Source organism: Gymnogyps californianus, chromosome 1 (genome assembly GCF_018139145.2).
Source record: "Gymnogyps californianus isolate 813 chromosome 1, ASM1813914v2, whole genome shotgun sequence".
Lineage (NCBI taxonomy): Eukaryota > Metazoa > Chordata > Aves > Accipitriformes > Cathartidae > Gymnogyps > Gymnogyps californianus.
This window is the reverse complement of record NC_059471.1, coordinates 150,348,369-150,354,368: the sequence shown is the minus strand read 5'-3', so window position 1 is coordinate 150,354,368 and position 6,000 is coordinate 150,348,369. Positions and strand designations below refer to the sequence as shown.

Here is a 6,000-nt window from a genome sequence, read left to right as displayed (position 1 = left end):
TCCTGCCGGCGGGCGCGGCGGGGGGGGGGGGCCGCCCCCCTCCTTTCCCCAGCCTGCGCGGCCGGCCGGCGGCGGCCCCTTCCTGACTACGTTCCCCGAGATGCAGCCGGGCGCCCTCCCCGCGCTTCCTTCCGGCGCGTCCTGCGCAGGCGCGGCGCGGTGGGGTGTCCCGCATTGGCGGCGGCGGCCTCGTGCGATGATGACGCTCTAGGGCAAGGAGGAGGCGACAAGGCCGGGGAGGCGGCGGCGGCGGCAGCGGTTGCCGCAGGAGGGGGGCGGCGCGGGGCGGCGAGCAGCACCTCGCGGGCGCCGGCCGTTGCCAGGTGAGTGCCCGGGAGGCCCGCGCGCCCCCGCTCCTCACCGGAGGGGCTGCGGGGCCTGGCCGCTGCCCGCGGGGCCGGGCGTCCGCCCGCTCGGCGGGGCGGCGAGGGGGAGCCCCCGCGGCAGCGGGGACGCCTCTTTCCCTCCCGCCGCTTCCCGGGGACGGCGGCGGGGCGGGGGTCGGGGCCGCGGCTGCCCCCGGCGCGGGTTGGTGGCTGGGGTGTTGGGGGAAGGCCGGCGGTGGGCGCTGCCATGGGCCGGGTTTTGTCGGCGCGGCGGGGAGCGGGCCCTGCGGGCGGCTGGCTGGGGGCAGAAGTGAGCCGGGCCTGAGGTCGGAGTGTTTGCTTAGGGGCACGAAGGAGCACTTGGAAATGCTCGGCTGGAGGAGGCTTTAGGCCAGTGAAGCACTCTAAGTGGGTCAAGAGCACTGTAAGTGGGTCTGGTTTGCAGCCTTCTGTACACTTGTTGCTTGTCAGGACAGGGAAATCTGCTGCTGCTCCTAAAGTCTTGTTACGGAGGCGATAATAACTCCTGTGCTTGCACAATACGGGAACCCTGCCTTGCCCGCAGAGCACTCTGTGTGTGTGTGTGTGTGTTTATGTGTATGTATCTATAAACACTGGAGTTATCAACAGTGGACAATGTAAATATTTGACACTAGTGTAACCACAATTTGCATATTCCCAGGTGACAGTTAAATAAACTTTTTTAAAAAGTTTGGTGTTTTTTTTTCTGAGAGAATCAGGTATTCATCTCTTGTTTGCTTAGGATGAGCAACAAAAATTTTGCAGCATATGGTAATCAACTAGAAGACAAAGAAGGTGTGACAGCTGTTGTTCTTACTGAGCTTTTCAAGCAGTGTTGGTTTGTTTTTGTGTCTGTCTTAGTCTTACAAGTCAGTTGATTTAGTGGCTTTGGTAGATGTGTGTGTTGGCGTATGTTTAAGAAAACCATTATTATTGAATTATAACTTATTTGACATACAGGCTTTGTCACTATGTGTATGTCAACTATCGTATGCACCTGTCACATAGCAGAAAAGCTTTTAGATATTATTCCTTATTTAAAGATGAATTTTGTTCTTAGTGCAGCATTGAAGTTCTTCAGCCAGTTGAATTGTCTTGTGTATCGCAACTGTGTTGTATCTTTTTCAAAATGGACTGTGTTTTCTCAAGTTGACCAGGTTCTCTGGGCAAACCCTTCTGGGCATAATCTGGTTTTCAAGAGTTGAGGTCTTAATGTGACATTTAAACTCTTGTTTTTGCTCCCTTGCTGTAGTCAGTGTCAGGGCGTATTAAATTCCTGGTTACGTCTTGGCTGTGATCTTCACAGATTTGGAAGTCGGTGAAGAGCTGTGTACTGCACAGTCCTCTCTCTGAGTTACATTGTAAAAATCCTCAGCTTTCGGAGGCCTTTTTGTAGCATTTCAGTAGCGAAGTGCTTGCTTTCTACAGAACCTTAATGAGAGTACTTCAAATTTAGTGGTAGCTGCTGTAACAGAGGAAAATATGTTTAGGATTGACAACTAGATGTTGTGTCCTGGAATTATGGGTGCAGTGCAGCAATAAAACACAGCCTGTTTTCCTTGTTATCTTCAGCTATTAGCTAATGTTGTTTATACAAGAAAGGAAGTGGTTGTGTTTTGGGTTTGTCTTTCCTTTTCCTGGAGGGGTACTAGCCAGTTCCAGTTATGAAGATTTTATGCTGTGGCTCTTAACGTTATAGGGGTAACTTATTGTGTGTAAACTTCATCTGTATTGTGACACTTAATCCTATATGAAGAATGTGAGTGTGTGCTAGTAGGCAACTTGAAAGAAGTTCATTGTTGTGTTGGAAGTGTAAGATTCGTTGATAGATAAAATATGGAAATGACTCCCTTGTCCAAGCTGACAACTAAGTATGGTTAAATAAGCCTGTGGATAAGGTTGTTGGCAGCTTCATGGTGAAAACCATGGAGAATAATTGCTAATGTGGAAAACAGAATCAGAATGAATGATGGAGGAGTTAAAAGCTGCATCCCGACTCAGTCCAGGTTTTCAAAATGATGCTTTCTGAGAATAAATCAGATACGAAAAAATAATCTGGTGTGAAGGACAAGAGTGTATTTTTGGTATACTTCTTAAGCAAAACCTTTCATGGTGAAAATTCCATGAACAGATTCTTATCTATTATATGTATGTTCTCAAACATAAATATAAAATGTGATTAGTATAGGAGCTTAAATTGTATCAGGTCTTCAAGAGAGCCAGACACAAATGAAGGGCTCCCTCTTAACACACATTCCCCCCCCCCCCCAGTCTCTGCACCGATGGAGTTGTATCAGTGCTATTGAACTGGTGGCGTTATTACTAGTTTGCTCAAGTGACTAGTGAGCGGTGGTTTTGGCAATGTGGGTGAGATTCAGACTTGAAGCCTGACTCCTGGGTACAGGATAAAGAGGCTGGAGTTTGAAAAGCCTGTGCTTGCTCTAGGCAAGAGTTTCTGTTGATTTGTCATGAAGGAAAATTAATGGGAATTGGCAGGGCATGTAATGCCAGTGATTTTAATGCTTGGATCTCTGCTGTTATCTTATGTCTTCAGTTGCATGTTCAAGGAGCTGTGTCAAGCATTCATGCACAAAAGATACTCAATGTTAGCCACTAAAAATTTTGCAAGTTTTACAGGTTTCCGGTTGTGTAACCATATTGTCCAAGACACTGCAAAGAAACAAGGCTTGCTTTTGTCAGTGGAGATGCTGTCTGTGCATGAGGACAATCTTGATAAGGAAACTTCAGGAGGTCGTTGGATTATGCCATCAGCAATTCACATGCTTAAATAGAAGTAGTTCTGAAATGGAAATAGCAGTTTTGAGTATTTATGATTTGAAAGTGTCTGTGTCTGAGTCATTTAGTGAATTTTCTGGCAGACAGTGTTGGTAGATTTGAAAAGACGTTACACAAGATAATGGTAGTGATTATGAAAAAGTATTTGGGACAGTGTTTAAGGGGAAGACTATTACTTTGAACTGTATTGTTCTCTGATAAAACTTGTTTTAAATGCCTTATCCTTTCTACAAGACATTGTGTTTCAGCTGGTTGTACTTAACATGGTGACCGGCTGCCTCTGCTTTTTAAAGCAATATGTTTGTCAAGACAAGTTCAATAAAGAAACTGGTTTTCAAAAATTAAGAATATGGAGACAAACAAGGTACTAGTTCTGCTTCTTCAGAAAACAGATTTCTGAAAACATTTTTAACTTTCACTTGTTTATTTGAATATGCTCCTACTGCCAGAACATTTTACTTTTAGAGTAGGATGCTGCAGATCAGTATGTAAACTAATAAGAAGCAGGAGGTGAATTGTTTCCACATAGTTCCTGTTGCAGTGCTTTGAAAAGAACAACCTCCTGCCTTCTGTGTGGCAGAGTGAGAGATTCAGACTTTTATCATCAGGTAACTGTAAAACTGAGCTGGAATTTAACTTGCCCAGTGATTACATACGTTTTCTGGAAAGTTTCTCTCAATGGTTTGACATAAAAATAAAATCTTCATCTTAGTCCAGTTTGAAGATGAACCTCAAGGTTTCCTTTCAGGACACAGTGACAATCTTTTTGTATACAGAAGACTGCTCGCCATGTTGTGACGTGGCAGCTGGCATGGTGATAAGCAGACAGCCTCTCTCAGGAAAGGAGGTGCCACAGCTTATGCTGCTGCTGCTTGATTTGAGAAGTAGCAAAGAACTTGAAGCAAGGAGGTGTTGGCAAAATTAAGGTGCTCAGAATTTTGAAGAGAAAATATTATATCTTTAATACCAATTTGCCCTCTGATTTAACATGATTTTCAATTATAACTACTTTGGAATTTTTGGAACCTCTTGGAAATATCTCTGTCCTTCACTGTTTTTTGTTAAGTGGCATCTGTTTGAGTTATGGTATGGCCAGGGTAGGAAGAAAATTACTGTCCAGGTTTTGTTTGGGTTTTTTATTTGTAGCTTAATGGTCTCTTGAGCAGGTGAAATATGTTGTAGGGATGATGGGTATAAAATAAAATTAGATAGCAGTTGTATTTGTTGTTGCATGTAGTCATGATTACCCTTGTATTCTAGAGTTACAGATCTCTGTTGCTCTGTTAGTGGAGGAGAGTGACCTCTCTCTCTCTGGCCATACAGGATTCTTTGGCCTGCTGTGAACTGTACGTGTGTCAGCGAATGTTTCGGGACTTCTCAGGGCTGCCTTGTGGTTAAATTGCTTGCCGAAAGGTGTCTTCAAATGTATATCTAGATAGATAGATACATGTTCACAGGACATGTAACTGTCAGTGTAGAAAAATTCGCAGCATGGTTCAGATGGATTTCAGTAGCTGTGAAAATGCAATGGAGTCTGCTGGGATGTGCCAGCTGCTGTAGCGCTCTGTGAACAGGACTAATTAAGCCCTTGTGAGAACAGAAAATAGTCAGGCACTATTTACAGGAAGAAAGTGTTGGAACAGGCAGAGCTATAATCATTGGCTCTAAGGTACCTTTAGACAGCAGTAAGCAAGAGAGTAGACAATTTACTTGCAGAATGAGTTGACAGTCAAGTCTGAGTACTTAAAATGGGTATTGCAGTGTTCTGCCGGCAGATCTAAGTACATTGCAAACTAATGTTGAGACCTGCTGCAGGAAAGGCTACTTCCTTTTTTTTGTCCTGTCTTATTCTCTTCTTTCTGATAGTATTTTATCTCCAAATGGTTAGCATTCATGTTTCTTCATCTAATGCTGAAAACCAAACTTATACTAGATATAGATATCATAACATTACAACGTTACCTGCATTTGAATGGGTAATGTAAAAGTCTGGCTGTCTTTGCCAGCGTGAATTGTTGTTTTTCTAAATGTAGCTATGATCATCCGCATACATTCAAAGGTAAGGTGTGGCTAGGCTGACTTACCATAAGTACACCAAAGCCATTTTTCATATTTGTTCATCCAATTTTTCTCCTTCTCTTCTTAACCAAATTAAATGCTCTTTTCCCAGCCTGTTTGGTTCCATCTGCTTAGAGGATTGCAGAGAATGCTGTTCCTTGTTTGAAGCCGAGGTCAATTGTGCTGCTTTGTTTAAGTCTAGAGGATGACAATTTATATGCCACAGATTTCGTTAGGAGATCACTGGGTGTGTTCAGCAGTTTTCCTACAGCTTTTAGGTAAGGGTCATTTTGTTGGTAGAAACCTTTAGTGGGCTTTTCTCTGTTTTAACGACAGCATTCTGGTGAGGCTTCTGTTTTAGCTCCCTACTGATGGATATGTTTATTGCTTGACTAGTATGATTTTCTCAAAATGTTGTCATAGGTGTGTTTTAGTAAATTGGATGTTTATGGATATTTGAATAAACAGGCTGTTCTTCTGGAGGGAACATGCCATGGACCTTCTTGCTGTATGAAACATTTTCTTCACGTAATTCTGCAGACTTTAATAAAGGCACTTATTTGCGCTCTTTTGATTTCTTGTACAAACTACTTGGTGGTTGATACTAGGTTTTGGGACCTGTTACCATGATAAGGACTTAAAGCCTGCATATGTCTATACATTGTTTCTGGGTTCTTGTAAAATGCAGAACTTCTGATGAAAATGGAATAATTGAATTGAGGCAGTAAAAGCTGCCTTCTGAGAGCAAATACCACCTCTGGCTTCTTAGATTAAATCTGAATGGTAAAATTCCTTTAGC

The 6,000-nt window shown here is 43.6% G+C and overlaps 1 protein-coding gene across 4 annotated transcripts in view; it reads left to right on the top strand.

The window, feature by feature from the left end:
• The first annotated feature begins 264 nt into the window (after nt 1–264).
• Nucleotides 265–6,000, top strand: part of ADIPOR2 (adiponectin receptor 2) — a 47,619-nt gene continuing 41,883 nt past the window's right edge. For 2 of the 4 annotated variants that reach the window (XM_050900313.1, XM_050900289.1), the window contains exon 1: nt 265–323. The gene's annotated coding sequence lies outside the window, so the exon portion shown is untranslated. Of the gene's footprint in view, nt 324–713; nt 751–6,000 lie in introns of those variants that run through there. The other 2 variants (XM_050900297.1, XM_050900306.1) reach the window with 2 other exon arrangements.